Source organism: Alosa alosa, chromosome 8, assembly GCF_017589495.1.
Source record: "Alosa alosa isolate M-15738 ecotype Scorff River chromosome 8, AALO_Geno_1.1, whole genome shotgun sequence".
In the NCBI taxonomy this organism is placed as follows: Eukaryota; Metazoa; Chordata; class Actinopteri; order Clupeiformes; family Clupeidae; genus Alosa; species Alosa alosa.
This window is the reverse complement of record NC_063196.1, coordinates 21,492,080-21,514,740: the sequence shown is the minus strand read 5'-3', so window position 1 is coordinate 21,514,740 and position 22,661 is coordinate 21,492,080. Positions and strand designations below refer to the sequence as shown.

At 39.3% G+C, this 22,661-nt stretch overlaps 1 long non-coding RNA gene across 1 annotated transcript; it reads right to left on the bottom strand.

The window, feature by feature from the left end:
* Positions 1–483: 483 nt before the first annotated feature.
* LOC125299816 lies at positions 484–22,273 on the bottom strand. Its single transcript, XR_007194457.1, has 3 exons — positions 22,232–22,273; positions 704–789; positions 484–532 (listed from the first exon to the last, which is right to left on the bottom strand). It is a non-coding gene; the product is annotated as an uncharacterized LOC125299816 (long non-coding RNA).
* Between the last annotated feature and the right edge of the window lie 388 nt (positions 22,274–22,661).

Sequence of the window (22,661 nt, the reverse complement as noted above, 5' to 3'; positions counted from 1 at the left end):
AATGCCAAAGTGACAGAACATGGTCAAGCAAATAATTTTTGTTTCATAAAAATGTATCTGTGTTATGATGTAACCTTTGCAGATGATTTCTCATCTTTTGCTACTGGGAATGACCAACCGTTCCAGGTTACACAAATACGGGTCAGCTGAATGTAGGCTAGTTTACCTCCCAGTGTTAAACTCAGTGATTAAGAATACTTCACAGCTTGTATAGTAAAGTGACATTCGATGTAGACTTCATAAGATATTCATGAAATATTCACAAAAGCTGGAGAGAAAAACGGCAATGCTGCTTTGCGATTGTTGGACTTTTATTTTGACAAGTTGCCGTCATTCTGTCTTCCACATTCATGAAAGGTTTGGTATGAATGTTGAGTCATGTCTCATGAAACAGTCATGAATGCTTTATGTGCAGTTTATGACAGCTGCTATGAATGTGTTATGAACTCACCCGTCAAGTAAAGTGTTACCAAGTTTCCTTACCAGACCGTTTCATTCGAAGGTGGGGTTGAATTCTATGCTCATCTGTGAGCTGTTGATTAAGGAAAGGGTGTTTATATTATAAATACTTTAGATATTTACAAATACTTTCTGAGTCAATGAAATTATGCAAATTTAACTGAAGACTAAGACTAAGGAGACATCCTTAAAGACAAGATCCATTACTCAGTTTGTAATTACAAATTAGAAATGTCTACCTTACCTGAGAAAAAGTGAATGCCTCTGCTACCACAACAGAACAAATCATTAGGATGATGGTGACCGATTCTCCCCTTGACATTGCCATACCTGTCCACGTTTAAGAGGAAACACAAATTACCTCCATTATTAAATGGAAGAAGCTACTTTATTCCAATTTGTCTACTTGCTTGCAAAAATAAAACTGATAGCACCATTCAATGCCATGACATCAGTTACATAGGAAGCCATGGCATACATGGGACCCTTAACCAATTTCCTTGGGGCATAATCAGCAGTGAAATTAAACTTAAATTGTTACATTAAACTCTAAGCATTTTTTTCATAAGTGCTGCAAACACATCTTTCTTGTAAAAAATGTTTTAATAGAAGTTGTTTACTCAATTAAAAAAAAATACACGTCCGTGTTGTTTAACAATAATGCCCTCAGCACCGCCAATCATACTCCTCTGTCTGTCATCATAAATCCCACCCCGGATAAGCCACTGTGATTGGTTCTGAGGTTTTTTTTATTTGGAAATCAGGCTGAATGGGAATGTCACTAGACACATCTGCAGAGCAAATTCAAATACTGTTCACCCAGGCCACCGATTTCCTAGTCCTGTTGTCACAATTTAATTTCATGACAAAAGACAAAAACAAAAACAGACTTGATATCTATGTTGGCCATAATATACAAGCTCTGTGCTCATGATTGATTGTGTTAAGTTCACACTATTATCTGAAATATATTCTACTCTTTTTAATGACTTCCTTAAGGGTTCTATGGGCCACTGATAATAAGCAAGACAATTGGAAAAAAGATACACACACAGAAAACTGGAACAACTGGCAAAAATACTTGATTGATAAGATGGGAATGTTTTCCGATATATAACTTTGATCTGTATCCTTCTGGAACATACACAGGGAAAGTACACAGGGGTGGTAACATAATATGTTGCATATGTTGCATAATATTATTTGTATTCCAACTTAGAACATTTCCTCATTCTCATTGCTCAAGGCACTTTAGCCGTGGATGTGGGCATGGAAGAGCAGTGCTCAACCACTTCCCCCGCCCACATTTTTCCTACTGGTCAGGGATCGAACCGGTAACCCTTTGGTTTCAAGCCTGAAGCCCTAACCACCAGTAGGCAAAGGCGGCCCCAAAAGTTGATTACCAAACCATTTTGTGTCCATTGATAGCAGGCTAGTTTGTGCAGCATTCGGCAATTGACTTCTACAGAGATTGTCCTTTAACAAATAACTCTCATAGTAAGCTAAGGTTTCGAGTCCAGAATACCATCATCCATCAACGAGCAGAAACAGGCTGTAATTTTAACGTGTAAACATTACATTGTTTGTCCAGTGTTTCCCCTAGAATTTTTTCCAGCAGCTGTGCTGTTGATCGTAAGAAGCCAAAAAAAAGAGAAACATTTGAAAAAATGACTCCTTAAATTGTGACTTCTGGTGGATTTTGTAGAAGAAATGGACAGATTGAGTTAGAAATTATGACATAACCATCAACACAAGCATGATTATTGCAGTACTTGAACAGGATTATTCATGTTTTTCTTTCACCTTTTTCATTTACATTATTAGTATTAGCCACTGTACAACTGTACACTGTAGGCCACTGTACAAATTATTACTATTTAGAATATACAGTGCTGTGCATAAGTTAAGACATTTATCTATAATGTATTTATTTATGATACATGATGTATTAAAAATAATTGATGTCCTATTTTTTTTTTTAATTAAGGCATTAAGACAAAAGGCAAAATATGTTTTTATTCCTCCCTTTAGTCAATTTCAGCATGGGTGTCTTAACTTTTGCACAGCACTGTATAAACTATATAGACTTCTCTTTCATGCCATTACACTGTATTGGTGCTGTGCAAGTCGAATTGAGTGCCTGTCACTTTAATGCCGTGACGGCCCGTGACGCTGGCTTGATTCTCACGGTTTTAAGCTAACTTAGTAGCGTTGTTGTGCATGGTGCATAAGAATATGTGGATGAAATTAATTATGTTCCCATGTCATTTGGTAAAATAAATGGTCAAAAATTCGAAGAAACTAAATTCACTTGGATTATAGCAGATAAGTGTCTTGTATCATATCTATAATTTTGATGAGCTCTACAGGAATTACAAACTATCTCAGATGTAAATGCTTGCGTATCCTATTACTCAAATTCACCAATAGGCTACCTAGACCTTAGTTTCACAGCCTAGGTATGTTAGCAACACAGGGCTTGAAAGCATTGCCTGTATCACAAACAAAAACGAAACAATGCGTGGATTTATCTGGGAATAGGCTACTGAAGGTAGGGGCGAGCTATCTCGCTGGCGTGTTTAATTTGGTTCCTTGGTTAACATAATGTAGGCTACGTTTTTTTGCACAAAATTGCGTCTGCTAATAAACTTAAACATAAACACAAACAAGCGTGTTCTCCTGTGGAATCCCTGACTGCGCCTTCAACGTTAGCCTACTATTATTTGTTGACATGAAACCTGAGGGGTATTCCAGAAAGGAGGTTTAACAAACACTGAGATACAACTTAACCTCTGGGTTGTCTGAACCTGTGGCGACTAAACCCGAGCTGTCGGTTGCAAAACACCGTTTACCAGTTAGTTCAATCAACCCTGTGTTAGATAACCTAAAGTTGTGCGCGTTCACGGCGAACTTATAAAGGCATCATCTATTGGGAGTCGAAACAATGAGTGAAACCGGCGAAACGAAGAGCACCGTATTTTTCAGAGGCGGAGTAGTCGAGGCTTACGAGGAGAGAACTGTAATAACAAAAAAAAGAGCAATACTTAAGCGCCTGCGTCCGAGACCTTGCTTGGCAGAGAATAGCCAAACTGACCGTGTAAATGCGTACGTTTAGGATAGCCTATTTAATGTCAAAGGCACAATTAAATAATTCACTGGACATCACGTATTGTATTGACTGCTTTGAATGATGTTTTCTTAAACTAGCCTACCTTGTCACAGATTGAGTGGGCCATAGAAATCTTTGAGAATCCCACATGTAATTTTCTATTTTAACATGGGTTCTGCAGCTGTGGGCCAAGTTAAACTTTTGCGCTCCATCTTGGGAAGGGTTAATGTCGGAAGGCATGGGTAGCCTATTGGACACATTTCAGTGCACATTTGGAAAATGTAATAAGTGATGCTGACCTGCCAGTTGGTGAAACTACACATTAATGATCCTCGTGGGTTTGTGTCCAGGAAAACGAATGAAGTTGCGCAGGGACTGCTTTAGCGCAAGGCAAACTTTACGCACTGACCGACAGCTTGCCGATATGCTCTGCGTCTCCAACACTACAAAAACTCCCAGACGGAGAGCGTGTGTAGCCTATTAAAAAAATATTTTATCCCAAAATGCCATCAGCATTCTTAACCAAACTTAGTGACAACATGCATACCCGGCTGAGCTGTACAGCTATATTTAAACTTATTATACCATTTTCTATAGGCTATGTTTCCCCTTTTTTGTACTGTACTTGTTTTAATTATATCTTCAATGTGTCTGAGATGTTGTTTGTCCATCTGTCTGGTGAGCCAAACACAAATGTCCACTATGGTGTAGCCTACATTAAATATTTATTTTATTCTATTCTAATCCACCATGCTGCTTTTCAAGTAGCCTATATTTAGGATTCAGCTGAAAAACTCTAGCGCTCTTGAAAAACTCGTTTGGAAAATAATGGATAGGCTATCATGTGATGTGGTCTTATCGCCCTCTCACGGTGAATTGCACGGATGAATATTACATGATTTTGTGCTTCTTTGTCAATCGGACTTTCGTCAAAATGAAACGCCATTGTGTGACAAGTATAAAAATAGCGGCCTGATTGAACATGCACTGAAATAACCGAACATAATTGAACATAACCTGAACAAAACCTACCCCCTACCAGGTTAAGTACAGAGCCTATGTTACCATAGTTACTTACATAGCCTGATCATTTTTTAGCTTTCTGGAACTGAAATCCCAGGTTTACCGTTTACTCTGGGTTTACATACCCAGTTCAGTTCAGAGCCTATGTTACCATAGTTATTTACACAGCCTGATCATATTTGAGCGTTCTGGAACTGAAATCCCAGGTTTAACTCTGTGTTAACATACCCAGTTAAGCCAGTAAACCTGCTTTCTGGAATACACCTCTGAACGAACGGCAGCTGTTCCTGAAGTTCACTTGCGTCTATTTTTTTTTTTTAATTAGGCAACTTTTTTTGCAGTGACGCTTGAATTCCAGGAGCGGCGCTGCGCCGCTGATGAATACATTTTAGAGGAAACACTGTTGTCAAGTCTCCAAAACAAGTGAATGTGAGGGTATTAAAGAAAACTTGAGGCACTCATGAGGTTTATACATTTTAAAAGCCTTTAATCTGCCTTCAGTAATGCCGAAAAGTGTAGGCATGTGTTACGTTGTTCTGCCTGGGGGAGTAGAACGGTGTTTGTGCTGTTGTGTTTTGTCTGCAGGTAGCTGCGTGCGCTGATTCAGGGGGCTGGACCTCCTGCTATTTAAGCCGCCACCTATCCATCCTGTCGGCCTCTCCCATCCCCTCGCCGCACTTCCTCATTGCTGGGGCGCATTGTCGAGACCGTCGGCACTTTGCTATTTGTTTTGACACTTATCCGTATAGTTAATCACATGGCTTAATTTGTTTAATTTATATTATAGTTTATGGTACTTGCGTTGGCGGTGATTTGGTGACGGGTTTACACTTTTTTGTATTATAGGTTTAGTTAGACTCTGGAAGGAAGACACCGGAAGACTCACAAACTTTTCTGTATTTTGTTTTCAAACGCGAGCAGAAAGTAAATACCATCTTAGTCAGTAAGTCCAAGGGTTTTCTTTTACATTTTGTATTATTTTCACCGCCACGTTATTCCGTCTGTCTGGGAGCTTTACTTTAATAAATTTGTTAACTTTTCACTACGTCAACTCTATGGCTTTCCTTGTTATGTTGAACCATTCTTTATGATATATGGTCACGTAACAGCATGTTTTTAAAAGAATAGCCATGTGAGATTAAAAGATTTTTAAACTAAACTTCATGAGTGCCTCAAGTTTTCTTTAAAACGTTTTTTTTTTATTTTTGGATCACTAAACTGAAGAGCACCAGAAGAACACCCAGTCCTATACCCTTGCAGTACTCTTGGTAAATTGTTTGTGGTTAAGTATGTATGTAAGTATATATATTCTTTTTATTTGCATTTATCCCAATCCGTGAAGTAGTGAAACACACTCAGCACACAGTGAACACACAGTGAGGTGAAGCACACACTAATCCCGGCGCAGTGAGCTGCCTGCAACAACAGCGGCGCTCAGGGAGCAGTGAGGGGTTAGGTGCCTTGCTCAAGGGCACTTCAGCCGTGCCTACTGGTCGTGGTTCGAACCAGCAACCCTCCGGTTAAGCGCTAACCAGTAGGCCACGGCTGCCCCCCAAAGTGAGAGTAATTGAAATTACACATGCAAAGAGAGCATCAAACCATCAAGACATTTATCCTAAGGACTTAAAAGAAAATCTTTCATGTTCATGAATAGATTTGCAATGCACTCAAAACTTTTTAAGGTTGTAAATATAATGACAGTTGTGCCATTGCCAGCCTGAGGTGAGAGAAAACAATATGCCAGTGCTGTAGTGTCACCGCAACCTACATCCTCATTCACGAGCTGAGAAGCATTGCCAAGTGAAAGTACTAATCTGCAAATATGACAGGAATCTGTGTCCTTGTGGTGTTAGTTAATGATTTCCCTATTGTGCAAATAACAGTTGTCCCAAGAGGGTATCATTTCCTTGAGTGTGCATATGCTACATTCTTTGGTATGGGTACATTGAGTTCAACAAAGGCAATTGCAACTCAGACGTGCAACTCAGAGTTAAGTTCTCAAGGGCAGAACGGTGGAAGTCAAACATATATGGGAGCGCTAAGGGTGTTTAAGCATCTGTCCCTTTGTGCCCTTAATGTCCAAAGTGCCCTTGTGTATGTTCTAAGAGCCTTCTTATTATTGCAAAATATATATATATATATAAAATAAGATATATAATTGTTTTTATTAATATATTAATAAATGTGAAACTTGGTCAAGAAACTTGGTGGTTTAAATAAAACTGAGAGATGAGATTCTTATCAAAGTCAGTTAAACCAAACAGTAGCCTACATTTTCCTAACCTGACTCTCGCCAGATGAATTTCGTTCCGCTTAGCTCCGCCTAGCTCCACTCACATCCATCTGGGACCTCTTCCGTTGAGAGTGATTTCTGCACCAGATTTTATGGTAGAGCCAATCAGGACGCAGTGCGGGAGTTTCATAGATGTGACATAGTGTAGAAGTGACTGTGAGACTGTTATCAGCATCACGGGTTGGCTTCGATGTGAAGTGTGGCTTATCCAATCATATGCAAGCATTTTTTGATTAGGCCCAGCCTTCTGAAGCAACACTTCAATGGATTGATCCCAGATGGATGAGTGGAGCTAGGCAGAACGAAATTCATCTGGCGAGAGTCAGGTTAACATTTTCCTATCACAAGAAGAATTCAGGATAAATAAGATCAACTATGTATCTTGTCAGTTTACCAAAGTAATGTAGTATAAGGACATATCGATGTGAACTTTTTCACACCTCTGACGCACACTGACAACGAAAGAACCTTGGTAAAGTTTGCCTGAAATTCAAGAGAAATCTAGCTATGTTTTGAATGTCAGGCGAATATCTAATTTCAGGCTAACTTTACCGCGATGTTGGAGGAGACGTTGAGCAGGGTAAAGTAAAGTTATTAGCCAACCAGTGCTTAATTTGTAAAGTGGGAGGTGCCAGAGCGCAAAGGGGGGGGTGGATCCGGCGACTCAAAACGGGGATTTGAGGTTACGGCTCCCACACACAGCTGCGTTCCGTGAACGCATTCCAGTGGGTGTTCCCGACGGTAGCTATGCAAATGACTTGAAGTAAAACCGTAATGTGATTGGTTGGTGCCGTCCGTAGATTGGGTTTGATTGGCGGTGCGTCTGTCGATGCAGCAACAGCTGAACTCCTCAACGCGAGCAGCGGGAGAAACGCGACGCGACGGACCCACAATTCAGTTCGGCAACGGATCACGTGAGCCCATTTAAAGTGAATGGGATGCGTCTCCAGCAACGCGATGCACGCAGCTGTGTGTGGGAGCCGTTACGGACCAACAACAAACATACCTGCGTACATAGCTCTGACTAAAAAAAACTAAACAACGCGTGTGCACTGGCGCCTTAATGCAGGGGCTTACCTGGGCTTCAGCCCAGGGGCCTCGACCAATGAGGGGCCTCCTAATAATAATAATAATGATGATCCATAATATTAAACGGCCGTGTCCGTATTCGCGGCGTCAGTCATAGCCTACTCTGGAGCTAGCCTAATTGAGCACATCGCACTGTTCTACAATGACATCCATGCAGAGGCCCCCTTTGTCATCTCTTCTAAAGTGTAACAAAACTTAATAAATTCCAATGGGTGTGTAGAGGAGCTAGATGAGAGGCTGAAACTAAATGACAAACTTACAAACTCTGGAGATAACGTGGGTTGGATTGAAGCAACGATAAACGAATGCCGTGGATTCCTGTAACTGTCCATGAAAACAGAAGGCAGGTAAATATCGTAGCAAATAGCCTGGCAAATTTCACTTGTCTCACTGGAGTGAACGCAGAACATGGGCTGTTGCGCAAAGAAATGAATTAGTGATCAGCATCTCCCTTCACCAAAAGCTAAGTTTGTGCTAACCCATTCGCACAAATAATAGCCTATGCAGGGATTAAAGTGAAAAAAAATCGTTTGACTGAACTTTTTTCAGGTCATAAGTCATACGTTGTTCATATCTACCTATAGAGATAGCACCCCTATCGCGACCTATTGGTTTTTAATGTACAAAAAGATGCAAACAGCAAAGTAAAGCACCAAATAAACACCAAAACGAGGCTACAGGGTACTAAGTTACTATGTAATTAATGCCACCTACAGGTGAATCCATAGAACATAACAATCCTATGGTTTGTGTACCCTGTAGCCTCGTTTTAGCCATGTGAATAAGGCTTAATTGAGAGTGTTCTTGATTGAGATTGAGTTTTCCTGTTGAACAAAACAATATTTCAATACCATCCCTGACCATTGCTGATTAGCCATTGCTGTTCTTTTCTACTGCAGCAATATTGTAGAAAGGCTTTAACACACTCTTATTTAATTACTTCAGGCCAAAAGTGTTTAAAGGGGATTTTTTTTTTCTTGTTAATATGCAATTCAACACTAAGTAAAATCTATAAAATCAAGTTTGCAAGACTTCACATTTCCTCATCAAAGTAACGAATCAGAACAGTCTAGATATTGTTCATATTTCCATGTGTTGCCTCATCTGCATTTAATGAAAACATGGTAATTTTGAGTTTTACAGACAACTCAAGTTTTCCAATGAGCAGCAATACTGTGTGTGCTCATGCAGGAGGTCTGCGCATCTGATAACGACAATCGTGTTGCGCTATGAAAGAACATGCGTAACCTACTTTCTGAGCGCAAACACGGTCAACCATAGATAAACGTAGCCTACCTCTGTCGTGGTGGCTAGTTGCACCAGGTAGGGAAGATGTCCTGAAGTGCAAGAACGTTAACCTTATGGCGGTCTTCTGATTGTTGGCGTGCTAAAACATTTTCCTATTGCATCCATAAACAATTTTCTTGCAGCAAACCGCGCAAAAGCAAACCCCTGGCACTTTATTTTTTACACCATGGTTTGTTAGTTCTCCCCGTTTCCAACAGCCGCCCATCTCCATTTATTTTGTAACTTTTGACACCTGTGCCTTCCTTTATTGTTGTTTATGTAAAGCACATTGGTGTTTATGTAAAGCACATTGAATGCCCTCTGTGTATGAAATGCGCTATATAAATAAACTTGACTAGCAACGCATCCATGACAGCTAGTGGCCTTGCCAAATAGACGCACACAAATCATGACGCTAATATGCAAGGTTCTGGTAGGCCTACTGGTTATGGTTTTGTGCTATACATTAATAATAGCAAAGTTTTAAGTTGACTATTTTAATTGCATGGTTATTTTTTGTCAACATACGCTCACAACCTACTGTCGTTAAAATGAGGCCTAAGAAAAATAGGCTACAAGGTGGTCTGTGCGTCACAAACACGACTGACCTCCTTACTCAACAGTTCGCGATATTATTATTTTATGTTAACATGCTCAGTCAAAACCTTCCGTCGCAAATTGTGAAAAACAGACGGGATAGGCATAGGCTACGGTTTATATTGCGTCGCTTTACACATACTGTTAGTTGCATTGATCAAAAACTGTAACAATAGGCTATCTGTTCAAGTCATAGGTGACACCCAAAATGAATGACCTCCCCTGACAAGAGTTTGCGATTGTAAGAAATTGTCTACATTGATGCACGGAAAGAACACAGCCTCCAAATTCGCACATAGAGCTCACAATATCATATCCAAAAAAGTTAAACGGATTGGGCAAACTCATCAGCTGTCTCGATGGTGTCACTATAATCCAACTTTGACCGTCCTCCAGACGTGTTCTTTTTTTTTTAAGCAACCGCCCCAGGCCAATGAGACAAGCGTGTAGCTACAATATAAACAAAGCGAAACTCATGGCTGACGTATCTTCTTGAGCGGTCTCTGATTGAGACACAGAAAGTTCTCAAGAACACTATTAGGTCTTTAAACATTTACCATCACACACATTCATTAATCGGACCTAATATTTGTAGTTTTAAAAAAAGGAAAAGAAAAGGTGATAGACCCCCCTCCTATTTTTTTTTCTCATCGGATCTGCATCGATCTCAAATATGACATTTCTAAAATCAAATTGACGGAAATCCGTCATACGACGGAGAACTTTAATCCTTGAGCCTATGTTATGTTTTATCCATTAGTAACGTGAGATATGTCTCCATGTAGGGTAGTATAGTGATAATGAATAAGGTAGCCAATGTTCACGTCACATGAGCCAGCTGCTTGTTCTGTATATTTGCACGTATGTATATTTATGTCCCTCCCAAGCTGCGTTAAAATGGTGTGTTAAGTGGACAGAATTTCAAAAAACCTCATGGGGAACACCCCGACACGACAAACACATGCACCTTTGAAAAGCTTGAAACATCCATTTGTGTAGCCTAACGCATCTTTTAACTTAGCCAGCCAGTGTTGTAAGAGTTCAACGCAGGCTGACGTGATTAAAGAGGGCTTTATGTTCCTGTTTATGTAAAGGTTTTACATAGGCTCAATAATGATAGGCTACACTGCATGTTATATGCTATATTAACCAAAAGCGCACGTTAAATAGGCGGGTCAGATCACGGGCCGGGTATCATTTAATCATAATTAATTTTTGCGGTTTGGGGGGGGCTTAAGGACATAGCCCAGAAAAAAAAACCATATAGGCTATAGTATGCTATATATTGCATTGATGACCACCCAGTAATCAATAATCAACTAGATACAGCGTGGAATGATTAGTCATTTCTGATTGACACATCTGAATACCTATCTAAACCCCTAAACTCCCCCCGGACACCTCCCCCCAATCAAAACACATCGGAACTGACACATAATATGACAGAGAGAGAGAGAGAGAGCGGGAGACACAAACACGCACGCGCGCGCACACAGACCGGGAAAACGGGAGATACAGGGGAACCAACAGAACAGTCCAACGGGGTTAATAGCCTCGGCACTAAAGTATGCTATATATTGCAATGGTGACCACCCACACCCAGTAATCAATGATCAACTAGATACAGCGTGGAAGCGCGATTTCTTCCTACCGTAGCCTAGGCCTACTTGTCCAAAATGGCCCATACAGCATCCAGACCCCCGGCCTCCATTACCCTGCTTCTTTTTCTACACCTATGTCCTTTAGAAATCCATGACCTCACGTAAGGAAAGTGGTTGAACCGGGCAAGCGGCGGGCCGACAAAGCAAATGGGGAGGAGATGGTGAGCCCTGATGACATTCCGCGGGCTATCGATGCAAAACTGCTGGCAAGGCGTCTCAACTTCTCTCTCCCCGAACAGCGCGTCACCCTCCTGTGACCAATATTGTGGATAAAGCACTTTCAAATCCTCGATTAGCTTGTTGTATCCTGTTTGGTCTTTCCCCTATTTCTAAAGACTAATAAGAAAGATATCAACATTGAACACTACAAAAACAGTAAATTATTACATTTTCGTTTAGGCGATTTATTTTTTTATATTGACTTAAACATGTTGAACATGTTCCCGCGTGTTCCGGCTCAAATTAAGCCCTGAGCCTATTCAGCTGATGTTGAAAAATAAACCGAGTAGCCTATAGCCTAAATTATCTCATCTAGTAGGCATAGCCTAAATTATCTAGTAGGCATAGCCTAAATTATCTCATCTAGTGCCATTTCTTTTAAAACAATCCTGTTTGGTTTGCTAAAATTGCAGCATTGGCAGAAACATGACGACCTGACAACAACGTTATCACTTGATTTTGTTTTTATCTAAACAAAAGCTCTCAAATTCTTTTCAAATGTCAAAAGGACAGCATAATTTTCAAAACATGTTGTTATTAAGGCATTTTGTCATGGGCGAATGTATTTTCTGTCCTGGCTAAGGTTGCTAATGCCAACCGTCCCGAATTGTCCGGGACATCCCGCATTTTGGGTGATTTTGATTTGTCCCGTCAGGGACAGCTCCAGTCCCGAATTTCAATCATAGCCTCGTCGGCCTTGTTAAGTTATCAATGGCTAATAGTAGGCTAGCCCATACCTGTCAACACTCCCGTTTTTCCCGGGTTTCTCCCGTATTTCAAGGTCATCTCCCAGCACCCTCCCGTTTTGTTATTAGGCTACTACCTGAAAACTCCCGTAATTTGCATGGCCATAAAACTTCATTTTAAAATCATTGATCCATTCAGGTTGCCAGATTGTGTATGAAATACACCTTACATATACACGATCACTTAGTTTCAATTTCAACCGTTTTGTCTTAGGCTAAAACCTGGCAACCCAAAACCCAAATAAGGAAGCGGGTGCCGACTGCGCAGCCTGAGTCTCGTCGTAAGCAAGCGGGCTAGTTGAATGGCCTAGCCTACTCCAGAACTAGCTGTTGTGAAATTGTTGGGAATTGAATTGATTAACATATCACATAAACTGTTATTGAGTGTTGTTGATACACTGAACTTGTGCCCTCGGAACCAAATCTTTGGAGTTTTGGAAGTAAGTTCCTTGGATTGGTGATACATTTTCACAGCTTAATAGAGAATTCCTATCCTAACACATTTATTTTCTAGTAAGTTAGGAAGTTTATGAGGCCTCGGCTCTATATTTTGAGAAAATAATCTTAAAGCATTATAGGCTACCACCTTTTGCCAAAGACAAAGCTATAATTCTAATTAGCAACATCTTGAGGTACAAAGATTAAAAGCTAGATTAATGTCAATTCAGGTTGCCGTTTACACAGTTAGATTGTGTAGGTTACAGTATGTTTTCTTTTATAACTCATAATCATAATATTGAATTCTGCAGTGCAAGATGCCTCACTTTTGGGGTGGGGGGTAGTTGAGGTTGAATGTTAACATAACCCATTGCTGTTGCTGCTTCTGTATGTAAAAGTCAGATGGGCCTAGCCTACTTGGGAAGATTCTAACTATAGACCTATTTTGTGAGCCACTTGTCCATCACACTTGTCTTACAAGTAGTAAGTTGTCTGAAAAACTGAAAGTTACGCAATATTACGCAACGACCCGCCCATTTCAAGTCGTCTGATGAGAAGCGATCTCGTACAAACCTGTGGACCCTCAAGTTCGAGATCTTTCTTATGACTTCAAAACAAAGAAGGCTGCGCCCTGTGTTTGTGTTAAGTAGCTGTGCTCTTTTACTCTTCTTTTACTACTTCTTTTTACTGTAGCAAATGTTATGTCGATTTCAATTACTCGTACACATTCCACCCGTCATGTTGTCTTGTTGTTAATGGAATATCGTGGAATGTGTTGTTTATCCGTTGGTGTTGGTAAAAACGGCAATGTTGCTGTGTTGCTAAAAACAAATGCTAGGCAACACTAGACGCTCGCAACTTGTGAAATGACGTAACTTCCTTGTCATAAGAACTCGCTGTGAACTGGGGGTCCTTTGACTTGTACAAGATCGCTTCAGAGGAGTTTAGGGGGGTGTACCGTCGCATAATTTTGCGCATTATCCTGTTTTTCGGACAACTTACTACTCGTAAGACGAGCACATTGGACAAATGGATCGCACTATATAGCCCACTTGTTGTTTTAATGCTGTGTGAAACGCTAGCCATACCCTCCATCATGATCAGTGTTTGCATATTTAACCTTCATACTGTAGCCAACACTCCAGATGCAACACTGCATTGCACTGATCTTGCCATTTGCGGCAGGCTATGCTGCATGCCTGCATGTTGCAATCCTGGTACCTCCAACACTTGAACTGCTGTCGATTTAAGTTCCGAAGACATAAAGTAGCTTATTGTAATGTGTACTCAACAACACTCAATAACAATTTATATACAGACACTCAGATGTGAAATCACCAATCACTATATTTCTTCCCTAACAATTTGACAACAGCTACCTAGCCAGTTCTCAAGCATTCATCTTGCCCACTTCCTTGCAAGAGTAGCTGTGCAGTGCGCAAACGCTCGCCAACATGGGTTTGGGTTGCCACGTTTCATGACAAGTGGGTTAAAATGGTATGAAGTGAGTGATTTGTATGTATACAAATCGGATTGGATGCATCTGGCAACTTGGGAAATGTCAGATTAATATTGAAAACAAAAGGATCCATGATAGACTATTCATAATAAAGTTTGATTGTCATGAAAATAAAACTGGAGGGCGCCAGGAGATGACTTTGAAATATGGGAGAAACCCGGGAAAACGGGATTGGCAAATATGTGCATTCTTGTTTTTGTGGTCTGTCAATTACCCCATGAAATAAAGCTTTTGCAGCACATCAGCTAGTCCATAGATGTTAGAAAGCTAGATACCGCATTGGGCTCCAGAGCGTACGTAAATAGTGCCGCCATCTTGGTGGGGGCACGATCACTGGACGCCAATGGAGAAAAGGGTGTCTCAGATTGCCGGCAAATGTTGTCCATATACAGTAAGGTGTTTGCCCCCAGCAATATGGCGGCCAATATGCCACCTAATAGAACTCGACGGACAATGCAGTATCTAGCTTTCTAATATCTATGGGCTACTCGATCACCACAGAACACCACCTAGCAGCAAGCTTTTATCAGTGCCAAGCCAACTGTGCAGTTGAAACCTGTTCAGAAAGAGACATTTGAAAATTATGTGGGAGCAGGTGGAGTGAATGTGTGAGCGATTAACGCTGTTCCATGAAGATTAATTAAATGTGCTCTAATTAAGGTGGAAATCATACTGGCAAACACTATTGAGGATCTTGAGAACTTTATTGATCACTGTTTTAATATGTCGACCAAACAAGATCCAAAGAGAAGTAGATCTGAACTATCAAGCGCAAGCGATGGCGAGACAACCAGCGGATTAACTGCAGGTGATCGGGCCATGCTGGAAGCCATGCATGAACAAATTAAACAACTAAAGAATCGGGATCTCTTACATGAAATGATTAAAGACATCGGTGATCTGAAGACGTCCGTTGACTTCACAAATAAATTAATTGAAGATCTAAAAAGTGAGAACGCCGCCTTAAAATCTACCGTTGATTCCTTGCAAATTGAAACGACGAGATTATCAAGCGAAAACAAACCATTGAAAGCAGAAATGTTGGATATACAGTGCCGAAGTATGCGAAACAACATGATAATCTGGGGAATTAATGAAGAAGAGAATGAAGATTATACTGCGACAGAAAACCTTGTAAAAGAATTCATGCAAAAGGATCTACAAATGTCGGAGGAGCAAGTTGGTAAGGCTGTGATTGAAAGAGCGCACAGGCTAGGCCGTAAGAAGGAACAACAAGGAAAATCGCAGGCTATTGTGGTGAATTTTCAGAACTATAAAGCCAAAATGGATGTAATGATACGGGGGATCAAGCTGAAAGGCTCACACTATTCAATGTTTGATCAATTTCCTCGCGAAATTGTGGAGAGAAGACGCGCTCTTTACCCAATTATGAAAGAGCACAAGGATCAGACAATCAAGGTACGGCTGAATATGGATAAACTTTACATCAATGATCAGCTGTACTGCGATTCCAAAATTACTACATGGTTGTGAGTAACACTCTCATCACACTTGTCTGAACATGAAAAAATAAAAACACTAAAACAATGTTTAAACCTTCAGTTGATAGCTGTGAAAAGGAAGCAAAAGAAAAGAATCAAGATGTAAAAAGAGGGAAAAATGATAACTAAACACTGATGAAATAATATTTTTGTTGAAACCTGGAAATTATTGAAAGACTCATGGAACTGTGTTTAGCGTTTGTTGTTGTTTTTGTTTATTGTTGGTTTTGTTTTGATCTATATTGCTGATTATTAGTTTGTTTGATGTTTTTTTTACCTTTGTGTTGTGTATGAATGATTCTTTTTAATAAACACTTGAATATAACTATGCAACATACAGAAATACATACTGAAGGAAGATGGATTATTTTGAAGTTTATTATTGATGACAAACAGATGTGTTTAATTTATATGGACCAAACTCAGACAGTTCAAGTTTTTTTGAAGATATCAACAAAATCATTAGTGGACCTAACTTCCTTAGTGATCACTATATAATGGTTGGTGACTATAACGTAACTCAAGATAATATTTTGGATCGTAAAGGAAATAACTCTGTCAGCTATCATGTTCAAGCTCAAAAAGAGATAAAACTAATAATGGATGAAAAAGACTTGGTTGATATTTGGAGGCTAAAGTATCCTAATTTGCGAAGATTCACATGGAGAAGGCAAAAGCAGGCCAGCAGAATTGATTATTTTCTCATATCATTCTCACTGACATCTAATGTGAAGCGGGTAATGATAGAGGACAAATTAAGATCGGACCACCAACTCATCTCATTACATATGCAAATGTCAGAATATCCTAGAGGACCTGGGTACTGGAAATTTAACCAAAAATTATTGAATGATGGTGTATTTGTAGAAAAAACTAAACAATTTATTATAGATTTTTTTATAGATAATGTTGAATCGGCAAACCCACTTATGGTTTGGGATACCTTTAAATGTGCCTTTAGAGGACATGTAATAAAATGGGCTTCACACAGACAAAAATTATATAAACAAAAAGAACAGAACATCAAAAAAGAAATTGAAGTTATGACTTTAGATATAGATTACATTACAATACATTTGGCTGACGCATTTTTAGCCAAAGCGACTAACAACATGGTAAACATTTTAAGTTTTAGAGCAATTCTCAACAATTTTAGGACAATTTAAAAACATTAGAGTACAGTAAGAATAAGTGCATCAGTGAGTGCTGTTTTTAACAGTTACTTGTCAGTTTAAGACGGCTGGTGAGTGCTAGGATCAGTAAGACTTGTTGTAAGTGTTGCTATGAGAGGAGATGTTCTTTAAAGAGCTGGGTCTAAAGGAGTGAAAATGGAGAAGGATGTCCCTGCCCTTGTAGGAACTGGCAGTGTGTTCCACCAACGAGGAACAACAGATGAGAAAAGTTTGGATTGGCTTGAGCGTATCGGTGGTAGAGCTAGACGTCGTTCGTCTGAGGAGCGCAGAGCGGTCTGGAGGTAGCGTGATGTCTGTATGAGGGCATTCAAGTAGGTGGGAGCAGAACCGGAGACTACTTTGTAGGCAAGCGTTAGAGCCTTGAATTTGATGAGGGCCGCCATAGGTAGCCAGTGTAGCTGGATGAGCAGCGGGGTAACGTGCCCTTTTGGGTTGGTTGTAGACCAGGCGCGCCGCCGCATTCTGGATCATCTGAAGTGGTTTCACTGCGCAGGCTGTGAGACCTGTCAGGAGGGCATTGCAGTAGTCGAAGTCGTGAGATGACTATTGCCTGAACCAGAAGTTGGGTAGCATCTTGAGTCAAGTAAGTCCTGATTTTTCCATATGTTGTAGAGTGCTTAAACGGCATGACCGGGCGACTGAGGCAACATGATCTGAGAAGTTTAGTTGGTTGTCGAGAACAACTCCTAGATTTCTTGCAGTCCTGGTAGGTGAAACAGACAGGGAGTCAAATTTGATGTTGATGTCGTGGTGTATGGTAGGTTTAGCTGGGAGGACCAGCAGTTCAGTCTTTGAGAGGTTCAGCTGGAGGTGGTGTGCCTTCATCCATGTAGCTATGTCTGAGAGGCAATCCGAGATCCGTGCTGAAACCAAGGGGTCATCAGGTGGAAAGGACAGATAGAGCTGTGTGTCGTCTGCATAGCAGTGGTATGAGAAGCCATGCGAACGGATAATCTGTCCCAAGGAGGTGGTGTAGATAGCAAAGAGAAGGGGCCCAGCACTGAGCCCTGGGGACCCCTGTGGTGAGATGGTGAGGTGCAGATAGCTGACCAAGCCATGATACGTTAAACGAACGTTCTGTGAGGTAGGATTCAAACCAGGAGAGAGCAGAACCGGAGATTCCCATGTTAGCGAGTATAGAGAGAAGGATGCGGTGATTAAGGCAGAGTCAAAGGCAGCCGATAAATCAAGCAGAATGAGTACTGATGACCGAGCGGTCGCCCTGGCTTCTTTTAAGGCTTCTGTTACAGACAGCAGAGCCGTTTCGGTAGAGTGGCCACTTTTGAACCCAGACTGATTTGGATCCAGAAGGTTGTTCTGTGAAAGGAAGTCGGAGACCTGTTTGGAGACTGCTCGTTCAATGCCTTTGGATAGGAAAGGCAGGAGTGAGACAGGGCGGTAGTTCTCGACTTGAGCAGGGTTGAGAGAAGCTTTCTTAAGTAACGGTGTTACCCAGGCCATTTTGAACGCTGTTGGAAATGTGCCGGAGGTTAGCGAGGCATTGATCACATGTGTGATAGCTGGAGCGATGGTCGGGCTGATGGACTGAAGTAGGCTCGAGTCAGGAGTCAGTAGTCAGGAGTCTAGATACTTCACTCTCGGAGAGAGGCGTGAATGCTGAAAAAGATGTTCCAGCAGTCCCTAGAGGTTGTAGGAGTGCGGTATCTGAGTCAGATGCGTTGAGTGGGCATGTAGAGAATTTACTGCTGATTGCCACCACTTTGTTTGTAAAAAATAGATAAATCAGAAACACAGGATAAGTTGGAGGAATTGGAGCAAAAGCAAAAAGAATATGAAAACCTTATTATAGAAAAATCTAATATTTCATACTTAAAAAAAAGGGCAACATGGATGGAAAAAGGGGAGAGGTGCAATACATTCTTTTTAGAATTACAAAAAAGAAATATACCTAAAAAGAATATACAAAAAATTATTGTAGATGACTCAAATATACTGAGCACACCGACAGCAATCTTAAATGAAATGGAAAAATATTATAAACTATGGACAGATGGTTCTATACACCTATTAGGAATTTATATTCCAGAAAACATAGGAAATATTGCATTAATTAATTTTAATAATAAGCTCAGTAGAGTGTCTAAAATTCTGCAACCATGGTATGGCAATAAATTAACAATTTATGGTAAAACAACCTTGATTAATACATTGATAGTGTCACAGTTCACATACCTCATGCAGGCACTACCAACTCCTGGTGAATCTTTTTTTAAAGAATATGAGCAAAAGAATTAAGCGTGTATATGTACATAACGATTATGAATTTGGTGGAATTAAGTTACTGAATCTGAAAGCCTTAAACATATCATTAAAAGCTTCCCTTATACCAAAACTTTACTTTAATAACAATTGGCTTTCAAGTCAACTCCTGCAAAAGGACTTGACTTGAAATTCAATTTCAATTGAATTCAATTGAAATACATCCAATTTTTGAAAAAGAATATTTTCCAGAAAATACATTATCCAATGATAACAACTATTTTTGCCAAAATCTCAAGATTCTTGTCAGAAGCTTTGATGAAATGGTTGCAATTTCAGTACCATCCACCAGATAACACGGTGCAAGTACTACAGCAAATGCTGTGGTTAAATTCCAACATATTGATGGGAGGAAATACAATTTTTTTTTGAGCAGATGTTCCTAAAAGGAATTATTTTTGTTAAGGACATAGTGGAGGGCGGTAGAATCCTATCATATATACAGGTAAGACAAAAGTTTGGTGACATAGGTACATTGCAACAATATAATCAACTAATTGGATCAATACCTCAATTATGGAAAAAATACATTAAAAAATCGCCTGAATCATATTTGGTATGTAGACCTCATATGAAAACAGCAAAATGGATCGCTAAAATTAAAATAAATAAAGAAATATATAGTTTTTATTTGGGAAAAAATAAGATTGTGAATATACCACATAAACTTTTTGCAAGTTGGGAAGGAATGTTGGATACTTCCATACCATGGAAACAGGTATTTAGAAATTTATACAAAACAACATTGGATAGTAAAACAAGATATTTCCAATACAGATTGATATATAAATATTTGGAAACAAAAAAAATGCTTTACATATGGGGAATAGAATCATCTCCAAACTGTCGTTTCTGTCAAGAAGAAGAAGAAACAGTAGACCATTTATTTTGGTATTGTTCAACATCTGCGTTATTTTGGTTAGAAGTCCAGAAATGGCTAACTAAAAATAACATTAAATTATATATAGATATGTTTACAGTGTTACTTGGTAACCTGTCAGAGACAAATAATATACAAAATATAATTATTCTACTTGGAAAAATATTTATTTTTAGATCAACATCTAAAAATATTATTAATATTAATAGATTTAAAAATTATATTCAACTGTATTGTAAAACTGAATGTCAAATGGCACATGAATCAAAAAAAGTTATGTATGCTGAAAGATGGGCTAAACTTAAAGAAGCAGAAAGATGGATAGATTGAAATAAGACTGGTGGATGGACAAATAGATAAATAAATATGATAAATAAGTGAATGCTTTATTAAATAGGCACACTTCCTAAAAGCAGAGGGAGGATGATATTACTGTTTTTGTTGATTATTATTTGTTGATTATTTTCTTATTTTTTCATGAGTGATGTATTTTTGTATTGTCTCCTTATGATCATTATTATAATGAACGAAAAGAAAGTAAGAAAAAAGAGACAAAGAAAAGAAAAAGAAAAATAGTCCTCCATTGGGGGGTGGTGGGATAAAAAAAAACAGTGCAGTTGGGGTTTGAAAGGGTTTTGTAGTAGGCCTACACTAATACTCCTTTATCTCCTGTATCTTTAACAGGAGAACAGAGGAATGTCTGTGGTCCATTCTCGATTCCATTCTTTGTCTGTGGTCCATTCTCGAAGGTTGTGCCCCCACAAAGTGTGTGTTTGTGACGTCTCAATCTTGCCTTTTAGATGATATACTTAAGCGATAATAAGCTCTGAGTGGCCGTATAGGTTCCAATGATTTTAGAATTGTTTGTCTTTTATTACTTTTTTACTACTTTTGCCTTTGTTTTTACTTACTAATTATTCTTTATTTTTAAATGATTTAACCTTGTGTTTTATGTTTTCTTTTTATTATGATCTTTACCTTTTAACTATTCTTTGACTATATTGCCCTTCTATGCTTTTATTTGTTATTATTGTTCGGTTTTGTTTATGTAAAGCACATTGAATGACCTCTGTGTATGAAATGCGCTATATAAATACTTGACTTGACTTGACTTGTTAGGGACGATGCAAAGCGTACTAGAAAGTCCTCTAAAGGTTTCATTTTATGTAACCTTTAGTGAATGATACTGACCTTTACGTGTCTGTTGTAGCCCGGTCAGCACACAGAGCTTCTCAATTGGAATTGTGAGACTTAGGACTTCCAGTTGGGGGCGTAACTAGCAGCAGTTTACCAACGCTTCCAAAATCATTTTGATGGCACATAACCCCGAGAGAAAATCTTGTTTAGTGCTGCTTTAAACTTAAATTGGGAAATTTAGGTCAAAATTGTTTGACTTAAAACCAAATAGTTTCAGAAGTGCATCAATCTGGTAAAGAAAGGTTTTAAATGCAATTGTTTACTCAATTCCAAAGAAATACACATCCATGCCAGATTAGCGATTGTATTTGCATGCCCGTGTTTAAGGGACATTGTAATGGCCTCTTGGCCAGACGGACCTGCAGAGCAAATCTCAAATTTGCCAAAGGTTTGTATTGGTATTACCAGGCTATGTCTGTTGGGCTATCATCCTAAAATTCTCAGTTATCTTTTTTAGGCTTCCAATTTCCTGCCAGTTTACAACCAGTCTTGGTTAGATGTTTTAAAAAGACTCACTTGTCAAAAACACAGATACCTGAATGACACATTTCTAAAAAGATGTTATCCTGATAATGTTATATCAATCAGTCAGTTGTTCCATGTTAAATCCTCTTAAACCAAGCTATGTCTACCATCCGACTACAGCTGGAAACTATAACATTTCTGATTAAACAACTCAACATATAACTTAATGTTAGGAGATTGATGTGCAATAGCAACTGATCAAAACTGTACTTACTGTAGTAGTAGTGCTTTGTAGGGTCATTTCAAGAAGCCCATCACTGTTCCTCACTCCAACAGTACTAATTCAACACTCTTTCAGCATCAGCGTGACTTGATAAAGAAAGGCCTGACTTGATCAACCTGTTTTGAATTATTTTCCCTTTTCCTGCTTCTAGAAGGAGGTGGCATTGTTTCTGCTGAAGCATATCTATTATCTGTAACTTTATCAGAGGTGCATACCAGTAACAGACGGCCCTTAGCCACAGTGTTGTCTCCAGTCGTCTTGTTAGATAATAGGTCATGTGTATCTACTTCATATCCTAAGTGTCAAACTATGAGTACTAATAGACTTATACTACTAGCAGTACTTAATAATAATAATAATAATAATAATATGTTTATTTTATATAGCGCCTTTCTCAAACCCAAGGTCGCTTTACATAGTA